The 18,925-nt window shown below is 40.6% G+C and overlaps 3 non-coding genes across 3 annotated transcripts; 1 reads left to right on the plus strand and 2 right to left on the minus strand.

Annotated features, from left to right (window-relative positions):
- Window positions 1-776: 776 nt before the first annotated feature.
- LOC117522715 lies at window positions 777-986 on the plus strand. The gene has a single exon (XR_004564302.1). It is a non-coding gene; the product is annotated as a small nucleolar RNA U3 (small nucleolar RNA).
- Window positions 987-1,650: 664 nt separating this feature from the next.
- On the minus strand, window positions 1,651-1,860 carry LOC117522709. Its single transcript, XR_004564297.1, has one exon. It is a non-coding gene; the product is annotated as a small nucleolar RNA U3 (small nucleolar RNA).
- Window positions 1,861-12,921: 11,061 nt separating this feature from the next.
- On the minus strand, window positions 12,922-13,138 carry LOC117522708. The gene has a single exon (XR_004564296.1). It is a non-coding gene; the product is annotated as a small nucleolar RNA U3 (small nucleolar RNA).
- Between the last annotated feature and the right edge of the window lie 5,787 nt (window positions 13,139-18,925).

An 18,925-nucleotide genomic window follows, 5' to 3' on the forward strand; every position in this document is an offset into this window, starting at 1 on the left:
CATCATGTTCACCACAGCAGGAGCATAAAGCACTTCAATCTGCAGAATAAGGACACATTTATTTATCAGTACATTTTACCCAGAATGCATTGGTATGTTAATCGTACGCATTTAGTCAATCAGCAGTTTCCTGCCAGCTTTTCTCTCTGAGTTTATTTATTGCTGCCGTGTTCCCTCTTTTCCTTATTACATATTTAAATTCCTCCATTATAAGTGCTGCTCTCAGGCAGTGAACATTGCTGCTCACTCTTTATATTTTGTCATTGTGAATTCAGTTGATCTGTGTTCGACCTCATGGGCTTCTTCTAAATAGATGACATTAGTGGAAAAATTGTGGAGTCTGTGGGTGGTGAGATGAAGTAATCACAAATACTTTTAGACTGCACTCCTGATCTGAGCCACGAAGAGCAACTATCAATCAGAATTCAACTTGTTGCAGTTGAGGATGCCCCAGAAAAAAAGAGCATTTTATGGGGTTCTTTGAGACTCGGAGAGCTTAACATCTCCTTTGGAGACTGTAGGGGGCAGTCTGATGATCATGGTGCAAATATGGAAGGGAAGAGGAAAGAAGTCCAAGTCAGACCTGTAGAAATAAATCAGAGTTGTGTTTGACTGTGTGACGTGTATATAAATAATAATATTTCTGTTTTGTGATGGTTCAATTTGTTTCTTAAACTCTGTTAAATATGTCGGGGGGGGGGGGGGGGGTATTCGGCACCATAACAGAGCGTGGTGTGTCGGTGGTTCTAGTCCCGCGGCAGGAACATCAACAGGTTAAGACTATACTTTCAGAGATCGTTTCTATAGTTTTTGACTTGAGAAATGTGTTTCTAAAGTGTTTGGTTTCGCCAACCATGATGAAGAGTTCTGATACTTCTTCCTGAGCAGGAAATGGACAGAAAGAAATGATATTTATCTTCTGTCATTGATGATTGTTCATTGCTTTCGAATGGGGGTGATGAAAGAAGGAGTATGGTCTGAGTGGTTCTAACATTGTGTACATAGAATTTAGTGTTTAGAAATTACTCAATACATGTTTCTGTGACAGTAAATCAACAAAAACTTGTTTTGGAGCTTACATCTGTTATTTAAATGGCATTTAAGGTTGCATTCATGTAGGCAGTAAAGGTGGAAAATCCATTATCTGAGAAGTGTGGATTCACTTAGTGAGCTCAGAAAACAAGATTAAATTTTGGACAATTTTGCAAACACTGTATTACTAATACACAAAAAACACAATAAACAGGCTTGTTGTCAAAACTTACTAATTTGTTAAAAAATATTGGTCCAATCACCTTGCTGTTTTCAAGACATGAATCTTCTTGAAAAAATTAATAAGTACACCAAAAGGACGAGAGAGGCTGCTCCCCTTTTATTATATGGATGGTATTTACAAGATGATATTATTAACAATTGATTATGAAGTGTTTGCAAAATTGTCCAAAATTTAATCTTGTTTTCTGAGCTCACTAAGTGAATCCACACTTCTCAGATAATAGATTTCCCACCTTTACTGCCTACATGAATGCAACCTTAAATGCCATTTAAATAACAGACGTAAGCTCCAAAACAAATTTTTGTTGATTTACCGTCACAGAAACATGTATTGAGTAATTTCTAAACACTAAATTTTATGTACACAATGTTAGAACCACTCAGACCATACTCCTTCTTTCTTCACCCCCATTCGGAAGCAATGAACAATCATCAATGACAGAAGATAAATATCATTTCTTTCTGTCCATTTCATGCTCAGGAAGAAGTATCAGAACTCTTCATCATGGTTGGCGAAACCAAACACTTTAGAAACACATTTCTCAAGTCAAAAACTATAGAAATGATCCCTGAAAGTATAGTCTTAACCTGTTGATGTTCCTGCCGCGGGACTAGAACCACCGACACACCACGCTCTGTTATGGTGCCGAATACCCCCCGACATATTTAACCGAGTTTAAGAAACAAATTGAACCATCACAAAACAGAAATATTATTATTTATATACACGTCACACAGTCAAACACAGCTCTGATTTATTTCTACAGGTCTGACTTGGACTTCTTTCCTCTTCTCTTCCATATTTGTACCATGATCATCAGACTGCCCCCTACAGTCTCCAAAGGAGATGTTAAGCTCTCCGAGTCTCAAGGAACCCCATAAAATGCTCTTTTTTCTGGGGCATCCTCAACTGCAACAAGTTGAATTCTGATTGATAGTTGCTCTTCGTGGCTCAGATCAGGAGTGCAGTCTAAAAGTATTTGTGATTACTTCATCTCACCACCCACAGACTCCACAATTTTTCCACTAATGTCATCTATTTAGAGGAAGCCCATGAGGTCGAACACAGATCAACTGGCTTCACAATGACAAAATGTAAAGAGTGAGCAGCAATGTTCACTGCCTGAGAGCAGCACTTATAATGGAGGAATTTAAATATCTAATAAGGAAAAGAGGGAACACAGCAGCAATAAATAAACTCAGAGAGAAAAGCTGGCAGGAAGCTGCTGATTGACTAAATGCGTACAATTAACAAACCAATGCATTCTGGGTAAAATGTACTGATAAATAAATGTGTCCTTATTCTGCAGATTGAAGTGCTTTATGCTCCTGCTGTGGTGAACATGATGAAATTTCTTAGAGCTTCTTAAAATTATGTCCGTAGGTGTTTTGGATGTCTAAATTATGAGACAACATGACACCATAAGTGAGTGGTTGGGTTGTATTATGGGCTTCAAAATGCTGAGTTTCATAACATTTTAGTGATCCCTGAAATTTCTCCTGCATGTTTACAAAAAGCCGTTAATGTCAAATTTATTCATTAATTTTTTTTGTCTGGAGTCTGACTTGTGAATTTCAACCTTCAAATTAACATATAATATATATAATTTCTAACATATTCCTTAGTATAAATAACTTAGTGTTTTAAGAGTGTTTGTTATGGAGTGATACCTTAGTTTAAAGTTATTTAACCTAAGGAATCATTTCATAAAACAAATTAAAACTTTTTTTATGGAGTGATATGTTAGTGGAAGACTGAAATGCACAAGTCAAACTCCAGAAAAATTTCAATTATTATCAGCTTTTTGTGAATAAGCAGAAAACATTTTTGGAATTATTTCAACATTACTGTTGTCCAAAGTCATGAAGCTCAGCACTTTGAAGCCCATAATACAACTCAACCACTCACTTATGGTGTCATGATGTTTCATAATTTAGACATCAAAAATACCTACGAACATAATTTTAACAAGATCTAAGAAACTTCAACATGTTCACCACAGCAGTAGCATAAAGCACTGCAATCTGTAGAATAAGGACACATTTATTTATTAGTACATTTTACCCAGAATGCATTGCATTGGTCCAACTTGAAGTTGTGGCCAGTGATTGTTCACATTTCGGTGTGTGCATTGGTATTTTATTTTTTTAACGGTGAATATGGTTTAGTCTATTTAACTCTTTTATTTATAGAAGTGTTTTTCTTTTCTAAAAGCAGGTCTTTTTAGGTGAGTGTATTAACTGGATTAGTAATTTCTCATACTTTATTTATATACTGCCTGAGTTACCCATTCTATGCATGGGTCATAGAGAAGAATTTTAACCATGTTATTGTATATTTCATGTCACTTTAGTTAAGGTGTAGTAAGTTGCATTGCATTGTGTGTATGTTGTCATCATTAATTTTCATAGAGCAATTTGTGACATTTATGAGACTCAAAGGAATGATGATAAAAAGCTGACAGCATGTCATATCACTGCCACGCTCTGGGATATATAATGCTATTAGGGTCTCTGCAGATGTTTCTCAGCTCTATTACATTTCATCCATTTCATCCAACGTATCTTTGTCCCTCTGCAAAAAGGGGCACCACACTTGGACATAATACACAAAAAACACAATAAACAGGCTTGTTGTCAAAACTAAAAATTAATAAGTACACCAAAAGGACGAGAGGCTGCTCCCCTTTTATTATATGGATGGTATTTACAAGATGATATTATTAACAATTGATTATGAAGTGTTTGCAAAATTGTCCAAAATTTAATCTTGTTTTCTGAGCTCACTAAGTGAATCCACACTTCTCAGATAATGGATTTTCCACCTTTACCGCCTACATGAATGCAACCTTAAATGCCATTTAAACAACAGATGTAAGCTCCAAAACAAATTTTTTGTTGTTTGGTTTTTTAACTATCCATCAGTGTTGATTTACTGTCACAGAAACATCAATCAATCAATCAATTTTTTTTTTTATATAGCGCCAAATCACAACAAACAGTTGCCCCAAGGCGCTTTATATTGTAAGGCAAGGCCATACAATAATTATGTAAAACCCCAACGGTCAAAACGACCCCCTGTGAGCAAGCACTTGGCTACAGTGGGAAGGAAAAACTCCCTTTTAACAGGAAGAAACCTCCAGCAGAACCAGGCTCAGGGAGGGGCAGTCTTCTGCTGGGACTGGTTGGGGCTGAGGGAGAGAACCAGGAAAAAGACATGCTGTGGAGGGGAGCAGAGATCGATCACTAATGATTAAATGCAGAGTGGTGCATACAGAGCAAAAAGAGAAAGAAACAGTGCATCATGGGAACCCCCCAGCAGTCTACGTCTATAGCAGCATAACTAAGGGATGGTTCAGGGTCACCTGATCCAGCCCTAACTATAAGCTTTAGCAAAAAGGAAAGTTTTAAGCCTAATCTTAAAAGTAGAGAGGGTGTCTGTCTCCCTGATCTGAATTGGGAGCTGGTTCCACAGGAGAGGAGCCTGAAAGCTGAAGGCTCTGCCTCCCATTCTACTCTTACAAACCCTAGGAACTACAAGTAAGCCTGCAGTCTGAGAGCGAAGCGCTCTATTGGGGTGATATGGTACTACGAGGTCCCTAAGATAAGATGGGACCTGATTATTCAAAACCTTATAAGTAAGAAGAAGAATTTTAAGGTGAAGAAGCTTCAACAAAGAATGTTTTTCCTAAGAAAATTGCGTAGTTTTAGTGTTGACACCTACATTTTAGAGTTATTTTATAAGTCTGTACTTCAGAGTGTCTTGTCCTTTGGTCTGGTCTGTGTCTTTGGTAGTATGTGTAAACAAGATCAGGATAAATTGCAATGTATTATTAAAACAGCTAGTAGGATAATTGGGTGCAATCAAACATCAGCTGCTTCAAGATATCGTACTACACAAGGCTGAAAGTATTCTTGCAGACAGTACCCACCCTTTACATAACAGATTTCAGTTAAAAGCCAGCGTGGTAAGGGGAGGCTACTACAAAGGAAAATAAGGACAAGCAGGTTCAGCAAGTCATTTGTTCCCTCTGCAAAATTGTTAATGAAAGACACAGTTCTCAGCAGGGGACTTGACACTGTAGTACTATCTGTGTGTGTGTGTGTGTGTGTGTGTGTGTGTGTGTGTGTGTGTGTGTGTGTGTGTGTGTGTGTGTGTGTGTGTGTGTGTGTGTGTGTGTGTGTGTGTGTGTGTGTGTGTGTGTGTGTGTGGTATGCAGCAGCTTAGCTGTGTGGAGAGGAGCCAGAGAGGCATGGGGGAGGGGGGTGTTTATCTGTCTTTTATTTATTTATCTGTTTTTAAGTTTGTCTATCTTGTCTGAAGTTGTCTGTATTATACGCACCTTGACCATCTGAATTTCCCTTCTGGGATAATAAAGTTAACTTTGACTTTGACTTTCAAACTCAACTTAGATTGCAAGGCCAGTGACTTCAAACCGAGAAAAGATGAACTCAAAGCTGCTAAGAGTGGCACTTAGCTCCACTGGACTTTTTAATTTATTCATTTATTTACTATTTTACATACTGTGCAATTAATTAATTAGGATTAATTAACTAATTAATAAGAAAGAAAGAAAATATGCACAACACTCTACAGGGCTCAAGGTTGGGTTGTACATTCATTATAAGTTTATGGCAAAAAATATCTCCCTCTCTGATATTTCCCAGAGTTGACAGGTTTGGTTCAGCGGCAACTCAGGCTAAGCCTGACAATTAGCCTAGTAGTGACCAGAGTAGTTCAGAAGTATAAGTTACTACGGTAACTCAGCAAGACTTGACGTTACTGAGATTGTTGGAATGAAACCCTTGCCTAGAAAGTTGCAACTTGTCAAAATAAGAGGGGATTTGGTTTCATGGAGTTTGCTGGAATACCCCTCTGATAATTGGATCATTGTATTATTCTATACTAATGTTTTGTAAACAACGAGAAAAAGTGAAACAGCTTCATGTAATTTTATAAATGTCATTTCATCATCAGACAACATGATCCAACGCGTCACGTCACTCAAAGAAACATCCGACTAGTTTCACTCATGGTTTCATTTAGAAACATAAACTCTGGACAGTTTATCGACATTAACTGCAGCTTTGTCATTTTTACAAAGTGAAAATATCACACATCTGTTTTTACACAATGAGCTAATTCTGAAGCCTCACTTGGGATAATTATATATATATATATATATATAATTATTAAATGTATACATATTGTATTTTGACTGTATTGTAGAATAATAATAAAATTAGCAATGATTGCAGTGTTTCACTCTGAATGCATTGTCCAAAAATGTTTTTCTTAGTTATTGAATTTTATTGTTTCAGATTGTACAGACACTCAACTTACCACAGTTTTACCTGGTGGGTCTGTGGCAAACTTGGGAGGAAATGCAGAAAGGTGATTCCAGCCTGTGCAGTTATGGCGATAAGAAACAGGTTCCCAGAAGAGAATGACATTTATGAAGGCTTCCATGCTGCACTGAGTGGGAAACCGGTCCAACTTCTCCACAAGGATCCACACATGACTTTACATTTGTAAAATGACACTTGATAAATGAAAAGTTTTGATTGTGGTTGCTTAATAGAAATATAATAAAATTATAAACTGTACATGGTGCTGATTGCTTAATTGAAAGTCTTCTTTGTCTTTCAGCTGTTCCCGTTAGGGGTCGCCACAGCAGATCAATCGTTTCCATCTCACCCTGTCCTCTGTATCTTCCTCTGTCACACCAACCACCTGCATGTCCTCCCTCAGCACATCCATAAATCCACATCCTTGCTTCTACTGACTTTCATTCCCCTTCTCTCCAAAGCATATCTCCACCTCTCCAGACAAAACTCAACTTGCTCTCTACTCTCACTACAGATCACAATGTCATCTGCAAACATCATAGTCCACGGGGACTCCTGTCTGATCTCATCCATCAACCTGTCCATCACCTGTAATCTCACCTCCACCTTGAATGAGTCTGTCATTCTGACTGCGCATCTCACCACTGTCCTACCGCGTGCTGGGTAATCGGGAGAGTCGGGAGTTTTCCCAGTGGGCTGGTCCAACCTGGGGCTGTTGTGAGGGGGTGTTAATATATACATACATATATGACCACCACTGTTAGGCTACACAGCAAGACACTTGGGCTGCTGTATCTTAAAGAAAAGACATTAAGTGTTATAAATGTGTTACAATCACAAAAATTCACAAGAAAATAACTTAAGACTGCTTCTTTTGCAACGTTATCTTTTCCAAAGCCCGAGGTAAGGACATCCCATTACATGTTTAACACCCCTATGCATTCATTACAGTTAGTTTAGTCCAACCAAGCCCTGTGTGCTCAGATGGGACTTGCGCTACTAGCAAGTACAGGAGGAGTGGCCCGTGAAGGAAAAGATGGACGGAAAAAAGCCAGGTGGAGCTGAAAAAGCTAGATTAAGAAAAAGAAAAAGACACTGACTTGGCTGGGCATACACTGTACGATATTTTAAACCGCAGGGTTTAAAAGTTCAGAGCGCACGATTCATGTTCTCACACTGATGCTCTGATGTGATCTGACTGCTCACATTGTACCTTCAAAAACCACACGTCGGGGTCGCGTTTCTTTTTTTAAAAAAAATGTATTTCATGTCTATCAGCGCGCACAGTGAGTGAAATCAGGTGGGTGGAGACTGAGCGCATATGCGCGCGCGCACACAGCAGACAGCAACGTGATTCATGAGAGGACAAAAAAGAAAACATAAACATTCATAACCAGTGTTGCTACTTACACTGTTGTATAAATAAACTATATTTCATACGGAGTCATACAGCTGCGCAAGGTGTAGCAACTTATTCCCTCATCTGTGGTGAATCCTGTTGTTGTCTGCTGTGTGTGTGTGTGTGTGTCTGTGTCTGTGTGTGTGTGTGTGTGCGCGTGCATATACGTTCAGTCTCCCCCCACCTGATTCCACTCACTGTGCGCGCTGATAGACATGAACTTTAATATGATATTAGGTTATTGTGAGGGAACGCAATAAAAAACACACAAGACTTTACATGAGATCACTGTTTGCTCTCTCCGGTGTTTGCACACGCACAGTGCGCGACGTAATCAGCACGTAGATGCTTGTAGCGCTGCTTCAGCAGCGTGGAACCCTCACGAGTCACGACGGCCGACCAAAATATCAAACAGGGTTGATATTCAACCGACCATATGATTCCCCATCAGGAGGTGGTCGTGAGATGTTAAACACAGCTCGTTACTCCATGTAGACTGCACGATGCAGGACGCACGATTAAGCTGAAACTCGGTGCACTCCAAAAAATTCTCGCAGGAGTGAAAAATGGCCAAAAATGGTGAGTTAACAATACCGTTCTTGTTTTAACTAACTAGCTTTTACTTTCTATTATAAGCAGTGATGCCGGTAACGCGTTACTCTAATCTGACCACTTTTTTTAGTAACGAGTAATCTAACGGGTTAATCTTTCCAAATCAGTAATCAGATTAAAGTTACTTCTCCATGTCACTGTGCGTTACTATTATTTTTCATTGTGGGTCGATAGCAGCATTAAACTTGGTCCGTGGGCAGGAGGTCGGGGTTCGACTGAACTGCCCACTTTAAGTGAACTGTGAGCTTTTCATCCGCGTTTTTTGCAGCTGCTCGACTCGTCCTCACCTCTTAAAGCGCGGTGATCAGCACACCTGCACTGAGCTTTACAAAGACATTTTTATACTTTTTCCCCTCCTTTATTTAGAATTCTGAGCTGAGCCGCTCTGTATCTGGTCGTTAAAAACAGCTGATCCTCCGCGACGCGTCAACAACTAACACTGTTTTCCACTCAAATGCATCTAAACTCTTTTTCTGAGGACCACATGATGTGAAAACGCAATAAAACTTTCTTACCTGTAAATCTGGTCCTGTTTTCTGCATAAATAAATGTTATCCATTCTTTGTGCTCAAACGCCAAAGCAGGGGCGAATCCAGATGGAATGGGGGCGTGGGGCAAGGATGTGCCCCCCTCCCCCACAACACCCCTAGATTAAAGGTCCAGTTTTGAAGCCGTTTTGTACTACAACTACTAATATTGCTTAAAATAATAATAATTTCGACAAGTAAAATGTTTAGAGAATTTAAATGTTAGAAAAATGTTAGAATTTAATAGTTACATTTATAAACAATGTAGGTTTGAAATTGCAAGTTTTACTGTTACAGTGCTGTCAACAGTTAAATATGAGGTCAAGAAAGAGGTATTTATTTTACTTTTTATAAAACAAGTATTTGTTTTCATTGAAGTCAAGAAAGGGTGACTATAAAGTGAGTTTTGGCAAAACAGGTATCATTGTCATGTTGACATGGGTTGTTGTCGGCAGCTGGGGAAAGTAACTAAAAAAGTAACTAGTAATCTAACTTAGTTACTTTTACAATTGAGTAATCAGTAAAGTAACTAAGTTACTTTTTCAAGGAGTCATCAGTAATCAGTAATTGGATTACTTTTTCAAAGTAACTGTGGCAACACTGATTATAAGCCACCCGATTTTCACAGTCAGTCAGCACATAAATGCTGGATTGAAATGCCACAGCAGAACTCTTATCATCTCTGTGCGCTGACGGTTTTGGGCTGGTTGGATATGAAACTCCCGGGCTGAAAAATGTTCCCAGCACGCCCCTGCCACTGTCACACTATTCCTGTACATGTCCTGCACTACCCTAACATACTTCTCTGACACTCCAGACTTCCTCATATAATACCACAGCTCTTCTCTTGGCATCCTATCATAAGCTTTTTCTAAGTCCACAAACACACAATGTAACTCTTTCTGGCCTCTGTACTTCTCCAACAGTATTCTCAGAGCAAACATTGCATCCGTAGTGCTCTTTCTCAGCATGAAACCATATTGATGCTCATAGATCTTCACTTGTTTTCTAAGCCTAGCTTCTAGTACTCTTTCCCATAACTTAATGCTGTGGCTGATCAACTTTATGCCTCTGTAGTTACTGCAGCTCTGCACATCACTCTTGTTCTTGAAAATAGGAACCAGCACACTTCATCTCCACTCCTCAGGCATCCTCTCACTTTCCAAGATTTTATTAAACAATCTGGTTAGAAACTCTATTGCTATCTCTCCTAGACATTTCCATGCCTCCACTGGAATGTCATCTGGACCAACTACCTTTCTTCTCTTCATCTTCTTCATAGCAGCCCTCACTTCTTCCTTACTAATCTCTTGTACTTTCTGATTTACTCTCACCACATCATCCAGCCTTTTCTCTCGCTCATTTTCTTTATTCATCAGCTCTTCAAAATATTCCCTCCACCTTCTCAGCACACACTCCTCACTTGTCAGCACATTACCACGTGCATCTTTTACCACCCTAACCTGCTGCACATCCTGTCCAGCTCTGTCCCTTTGTCTGGCCAACTGATACAAGGCCTTTTCTCCTTCCTTACTATTCAAATTCAAAGGGACTTACTTTTACTATTTTGGTAAAAAGAATGTTATTAATCAATTTTTGTTTTCCAAATTTTCCATCTGCAGTTGTTCAATGGACAACTCACATTTTTGGCAGATAAACAAACTTTATTTTGATATAATGGGGCTTAATATTGTCTCACATTCATTTGTCAATTGGAAATCTTTGCATTTTTTCCATTACAGTTCAAAACATGACAACAGTAGATGTTACTTATTCACATGTGACAGTCATTTCTGACTGTGATAAAGTACTGTTTCATTTTGCAGGAGATAGGGCGCTTTTTGCATTTCGTGTGAGCTATAGTTTGATTTGTGTGTAAAGTTTTGAGAAAATGGCACAGAGCTTTGGAAAAGTGTGTAAGCAGTTGAAAAAACTATAATTGGATTAGTAATTTCCCATACTTTTTTATATACTAGCTGAGTTACCCGTTCTACGCACAGGTAATAGAGAAGAATTGTCATCATTAAATTTCATAGAGCAATTTGGGACATTCATGAGATTCAAGTGAATGATGATAAAAAGCTGACAGCATGTCATATCACTGCAACGCTCTGGGATATATAATGCTATAAGGGTCTCTGCAGATGTTTCCCAGCTCTATTACATTTCATCCGTTTAGCACTTGAGGTTTTACAACCTAACGCCCCTCACATCTTGAGGCATATCGACAGTCTGCATGCTGTACACAGCAGGTACATTTTAATTGAAAACACCCTCGCCTTGACTCACACATGGCATTCGCTGGTCCGTTCGGATTATAAATAAAGTACTTCCTAGCCAGCCGCTACTACGTAGTAAGTAAAATGTGATGCTTACTACCTGACATGAGCACCACATGAACTGCGAAAATAAGGGCTCCAGTGAGCGCGTTGTGATCTATAAACATAAAAGGCAATCTATGTATGTATGTATGTATGTATGTATGTATGTATGCGGCACGGTTTGTGTTCACTATGCACAGCCGCAGTAATTAAGCAATCAACACCAATCTTGGTATGGTGACTGGGGGCACCAAGGGGGAGGTCACTGGGGCCCTTAGGTTGAAAGCGTACATACGCAAAAACTAGGGGTGTAACGATAGACAAAAATCATGTTTTGGTACGTACCTCGGTTCTGAGGTCAGGTTCGGTTCATTTTCGGTACAGTATGGGAACAAAATGCAAAACCTACATTTGCTTGTTGTTTAAACCAACAATTTATTGTAACATTAAACAGCTTTTAACAAAACCTTTCCACAAGTAAACAGCAGCACAACTGTTCCAGCATGAAGCCCTGTTCAATTTTATTCAACCTTCAAGTGAGTAAAACCACCTTTAAAATATTTAGAACCACAAATAAACTTGATTCTTGGTTTGTTTATTTATTTTGCCATTAAAATTGGCCATCATTTATTAAAATAAAATAATTTCTCAAGGCCAGGGCTTCTCAAAGTCTGGGGACTATTTAATCACAGTGCAGCAAACGAGGTCAGTGGACTGAACAAGTGAGTGACTGAGGGGGATTGTAGATATCCCTCCGCTCAGCGCTTTCAGGCTGCTGCAGGCAGCACTGCAAGAGGGGGGGAGACCCGCTGCCGCTTGGTGACAGCAGAGACTTTCACTTACATTCGCTAAACATCAGAAAAGTCTCCGGTAACGCCAGAAAAAGTAGCTAGATTTGTCGCTAGTTGCTTAGAGAAAATAAGTCGTCAAGAAGGTTTGGAAAGTCGCCAGATTTAGAGATTTAGCGAGAAGTTTGGAACATTGAATGTAAACACACGCAACACGAACTAACCTGTGCACAGCCCTGTACTGAACCAAACGTCCAGTACTGAAATGGTTCAATATAAATACATGTACCGTTACACCCTTAGCGAACACACACACACACACACCCTTTTATTATATGGATGGTGTTTACAAGATGATATTATTAATGGTTGATTATGAACTATTTGAAAAATTGTCCTAAATTTAATTTAGTTTTCTGAGCTCACTAAGTGAATCCACACATCAAATAATGGATTTTCCAACTTTACTGTAACATGAATACATCATTAAATGCTATGTAAACAACAAATGTGTAACCTCAAAAACACATTTTTTGTGCAGTTTTTTTTAAGTATCCATCACTGTGTTTAGTAACACACTACAGTGACTGATAATGGAAACATATTTTGGTTGATTTCCACACACTAAATTCCATGTACACAGTGTTAGAAACACTCTGACCATACTCCTCCTCTCATCACCCCTGAGTGGAGACAATAAACAATCATCAAAGACAGAAAGCAGATGAAATGTATCATTTCTTTCTGTCCACTTCATGCTCAGGAAGAAGTATCAGGACTCTTCATCGTGGTTGGCGAGACAGAACACTTTAGAAACAGATTTCTCAAGTCAGAGACTATAGAAATGATCCCTGAAAGTATAGTCTTAACCTGATGATGCTCCTGCTGCAGGACTTGAACCACAGACGAACCCTGCTTTGTTATGGTACCGAATCCCCCTCCCCCAGACATATTTAACTGAGTTTAAGAAACAAATTGAACCATCAACAAGACAGAAATATTATTATTTATATACACGTCACACAGTCAAACACAGCTCTGATTTATTTCTACAGGTCTGACTTGGACTTCCTTCCTCTTCCCTTCCATATTTGCACCATGATCATCAGACTGCCCCCTACAGTCTCCAAAGGAGATGTTGAGCTCTCAGAGTCTCAAGGAACCCCATAAAATGCTCATTTTTTTCTGGGACATCCTCAACTGCAACAGCTTGAATTATGATTGATAGTTGCTCTTCGTGGCTCCAGTGAGCGCGTTGTGATCTATAACTATAAAAGGCAATCTATGTATGTATGTACAAGCTCTGTGAGAAAACATTCCGACCTTTTTATTTTTTTCAGAAACTTTAGGGATTTGAATCACGTGTGATTGCATCAGCCAACCTTGAACCTTAGTGCGCATGCGTGAGTTTTGTCCCACCTGTCGGTTGCGTCATTCGCCTGTGAGCAGCCTTTGTGTGAGGAGTGGTGCTGTGTGCTCGGCAGATTTTTATTGCAAGGAAAATGGCGGAACGATTGGAGCAACGGCATTGCATCAAATTATGCCAAAAACGTGGCGACAGCCAAGTGGAAACCATTCGAAAAATAAAGACAGCTTTCGGGGATGAAGCTATTGGCGCCACACAAATTAAGGAGTGGTACAACCGGTTTAAAGACGGACGCGTAACGGTGCAGAGCGAGCCGTGCTCCGGCCGACCATCGACGTGACGAAATGACAAGATCATTTCCAAAGTGAACGCTGTGGTGAGCGGGACCATCGAGTGACCATCCAAGAAATTGCGGAGGAAGTGGACATTAGTACTTTTTCGGCACATTCCATTGTTACAGAAGATTTGGGCATGAAGCGAGTGGCTGCGAAGTTCGTGCCGAGGTTGCTGACGGCGGACCAAAAGCACCTCCGTGTTGAAGTCTCATAGGACATGCTGGACTCCATTCACACTGATCCCAGCTTTATGGACACTATTATCACCGGTGATGAGTCCTGGGTGTACAGGTACGACCCAGAAACCAAATTCCAGTCGTCACAGTGGAAGCATTCCACGTCGCCACGACCGAAGAAGGCGCGCCAAGTGCGCAGCAATGTGAAGGTAATGCTGACTGTTTTTTTTACTCCTGCGGTGTGGTACACCATGAGTACGCACCACAGGGTCAAACAATAAAGAAGGAGTATTACAGGGATGTCCTTCGTTGCCTCCGTAATGCTGTACGGTGCAAGAGACCGGAGTTGTGAGCCACAGGAAATTGGCGCCTCCACCACGACAATGCTCCGGCACATTCCTTGAACTTAATTTGGACTTTTTTGTGTTAAAACCAAACTCCTGTGGTTCCACAGGCTCCATACTCTCCTGACATGGCCCCTTGCGACTTCTGGCTGTTCCCAAAAATTAAAACACCATTAAAAGGAACATGTTTTGAGACAAGGGAGGACATCATGGCTGCAACGACGGCGGAGCTGCACTCCATCCCAAAAGAGGCTTTTTTGGAATGCTTCCAACAGTGGCGACACCGCTGGGAGAAGTGTGTGGACTCCCAAGGAGACTACTTTGAGGGTGATTAGGTTTCCAACCCTCCAGGTAAGTCAGTTTTTTCCCTGGCCAAAGGTCGGATACTTTTCTAACAGACCTCGTATGTATGAATGTATGTATGTACGAGGTCTGTCCAAAAAGTATTGGACCTTTTTATTTTTTGCAAAAACCATATGGATTTGAATCACGTGTGATTGCATCAGCCAAGCGTGAACCTTCGTGCGCATACGTGAGTTTTTTCACGCCTGTCGGTTGCATCATTCGCCTATGAGCAGGCTTTGTGTGAGCAGTGGTCCACCCCTCTCATCGGATTTTTATTGCGAATAAATGTCTGAACGATTTGGAGCTTTGCTGCATCAAATTTTTACAGAAACTGTGAGAGACCTCCAGCTGGACACCATTCGGAAAATTTAGATGGCTTTCAGCGACGATTTTGTGGGGATTATACAGATTAAGGAGTGCTCTAGTCGGTCTAAAGACCGCCCACAGCGTCTGAGAGCACGGCGCGCTCCAAGCACTGATCGACAGGCTCAAACCCCGCTGAAACAACCAGATCATTTCCAACGTGAAGGCTTTGTCGATCCGGGATGTCGTCTAACTTTCACAAAAAAGGCAGAAGGCATGGACATCAGCACTTTTTCGGCACATTTTACTGTCACAGGAGTTTTTTCATGGAAAGAGAAGTGGAGGATTGCGCCACCATGCCGCTCATGGCGCGGGACAAAACTACCTCCGTGTTGGTCTCACAGGACGGCTTTCAGGTGGCTTTCAGACGGCTTCCGGTTGCTTTTCAGTCGTGTGAGTATGCGAGAAGTTGTGCATGAGCTGGACATGCCCCAACATGTTCTGTGAGGCTTCATCACAGTGTTGCTTTGCGTCATGCGGCTCCGCCACGACGCGCGGAGTTCCTCCGCACGTCTGCCTCAATGTGCCGAAACAGTGCTGATGTCCACGTCTTCCAAAATCTTTCAGAAGTCTTTCAGAAAGCGCTGTAACTAGGTTTAAGGATATGATTCCTTCTTTATGTTCTCTAATGCCATATACCAACACAGTGCAGAGTAGCTACTAGCTCTCTCCGATTATTCTGTCTGAGTTATTTTCATTAGTTACTTCCTCCAAACCATCAACATGTCTATCAGACCCCATTCCTACCAGTCTGCTCAAGGAAGCCCTACCATTAATTAATGCTTCGATCTTAAATATGATCAATCTATCTTTATTGGTTGGCTATGTACCACAGGCTTTTAAGGTGGCAGTAATTAAACCATTACTTAAAAAGCCATCACTTGACCCAGCTATCTTAGCTAATTATAGGCCAATCTCCAACCTTCCTTTTCTCTCAAAAATTCTTGAAAGGGTAGTTGTAAAACAGCTAACTGATCATCTGCAGAGGAATGGTCTATTTGAAGAGTTTCAGTCAGGTTTTAGAATTCATCATAGTACAGAAACAGCATTAGTGAAGGTTACAAATGATCTTCTTATGGCCTCAGACAGTGGACTCATCTCTGTTCTTGTTCTGTTAGACCTCAGTGCTGCTTTTGATACTGTTGACCATGAAATTTTATTACAGAGATTAGAGCATGCCATAGGTATTAAAGGCACTGCGCTGCGGTGGTTTGAATCATATTTGTCTAATAGATTACAATTTGTTCATGTAAATGGGGAATCTTCTTCACAGACTAAGGTTAATTATGGAGTTCCACAAGGTTCTGTGCTAGAACCAATTTTATTCACTTTATTCACTTTCCCTTAGGCAGTATTATTAGACGGCATTGCTTAAATTTTCATTGTTACGCAGATGATACCCAGCTTTATCTATCCATGAAGCCAGAGGACACACACCAATTAGCTAAACTGCAGGATTGTCTGACAGACATAAAGACATGGATGACCTCTAATTTCCTGCTTTTTAACTCAGATAAAACTGAAGTTATTGTACTTGGCCCCACAAATCTTAGAAACATGGTGTCTAACCAGATCCTTACTCTGGATGGCATTACCCTGACCTCTAGTAATACTGTGAGAAATCTTGGAGTCATTTTTGATCAGGATATGTCATTCAATGCGCATATTAAACAAATATGTGGGACTGCTTTTTTGCATTTGCGCAATATCTCTAAAATTAGAAAGGTCTTGTCTCAGAGTGATGCTGAAAAACTAATTCATGCATTTATTTCCTCTAGGCTGGACTACAATAATTATGTAAAACCCCAACGGTCAAAACAACCCCCTGTGAGCAAGCACTTGGCTACAGTGGGAAGGAAAAACTCCCTTTTAACAGGAAGAAACCTCCAGCAGAGCCAGGCTCAGGGAGGGGCAGTCTTCTGCTGGGACTGGTTGGGGCTGAGGGAGAGAACCAGGAAAAAGACATGCTGTGGAGGGGAGCAGAGATCGATCACTAATGATTAAATGCAGAGTGGTGCATACAGAGCAAAAAGAGAAAGAAACAATGCATCATGGGAACCCCCCAGCAGTCTACGTCTATAGCAGCATAACTAAGGGATGGTTCAGGGTCACCTGATCCAGCCCTAACTATAAGCTTTAGCAAAAAGGAAAGTTTTAAGCCTAATCTTAAAAGTAGAGAGGGTGTCTGTCTCCCTGATCTGAATTGCGAGCTGGTTCCACAGGAGAGGAGCCTGAAAGCCTGTACTTGGCCCCACAAATCTTAGAAACATGGTGTCTAACCAGATCCTTACTCTGGATGGCATTGCCCTGGCCTCTAGTAATACTGTGAGAAATCTTGGAGTCATTTTTGATCAGGATATGTCATTCAAAGCGCATATTAAACAAATATGTAGGACTGCTTTTTTGCATTTACGCAATATCTCTAAAATCAGAAAGGTCTTGTCTCAGAGTGATGCTGAAAAACTAATTCATGCATTTATTTCCTCTAGGCTGGACTATTGTAATTCATTATTATCAGGTTGTCCTAAAAGTTCCCTAAAAAGCCTTCAGTTAATTCAAAATGCTGCAGCTAGAGTACTGACGGGGACTAGAAGGAGAGAGCATATCTCACCCATATTGGCCTCTCTTCATTGGCTTCCTGTTAATTCTAGAATAGAATTTAAAATTCTTCTTCTTACTTATAAGGTTTTGAATAATCAGGTCCCATCTTATCTTAGGGACCTCGTAGTACCATATCACCCCAATAGAGCGCTTCGCTCTCAGACTGCAGGCTTACTTGTAGTTCCTAGGGTTTGTAAGAGTAGAATGGGAGGCAGAGCCTTCAGCTTTCAGGCTCCTCTCCTGTGGAACCAGCTCCCAATTCAGATCAGGGAGACAGACACCCTCTCTACTTTTAAGATTAGGCTTAAAACTTTCCTTTTTGCTAAAGCTTATAGTTAGGGCTGGATGGGGTGACCCTGAACCATCCCTTAGTTATGCTGCTATAGACGTAGACTGCTGGGGGGTTCCCATGATGCACTGTTTCTTTCTCTTTTTGCTCTGTATGCACCACTCTGCATTTAATCATTAGTGATCGATCTCTGCTCCCCTCCACAGCATGTCTTTTTCCTGGTTCTCTCCCTCAGCCCCAACCAGTCCCAGCAGAAGACTGCCCCTCCCTGAGCCTGGTTCTGCTGGAGGTTTCTTCCTGTTAAAAGGGAGTTTTTCCTTCCCACTGTAGCCAAGTGCTTGCTCACAGGGGGTCGTTTTGACCGTTGGGGTTTTACATAATTATTGTATGGCCTTGCCTTACAATATAAAGCGCCTTGGGGCAACTGTTTGTTGTCATTTGGCGCTATATAAAAAAAAATTGATTGATTGATTGATTGAAAGCTGAAGGCTCTGCCTCCCATTCTGTGTAATCTGTGTAATCCCCATAAAATCATCGCTGAAAGCCATCTAAATTTTCCGAATGGTGTCCACCTGGAGGTCTCTCACAGTTTCTGGAAAAATTTGATGCAGCAAAGCTCCAAATCGTTCAGACATTTATTCGCAATAAAAATCCGACGAGAGGGGTGGACCAGTGCTCACTCAAAGCCTGCTCACAGGCGAATGACCCAACCAACAGGCGTGAAAAAACTCACGCATGCGCACGAAGGTTCAAGCTTGGCTGATGCAATCACACGTGATTCAAATCCATATGGTTTTTGCAAAAAATAAAAAGGTACGAAACTTTTTGGACAGAC

Source organism: Thalassophryne amazonica, chromosome 12 (genome assembly GCF_902500255.1).
Source record: "Thalassophryne amazonica chromosome 12, fThaAma1.1, whole genome shotgun sequence".
Lineage (NCBI taxonomy): Eukaryota > Metazoa > Chordata > Actinopteri > Batrachoidiformes > Batrachoididae > Thalassophryne > Thalassophryne amazonica.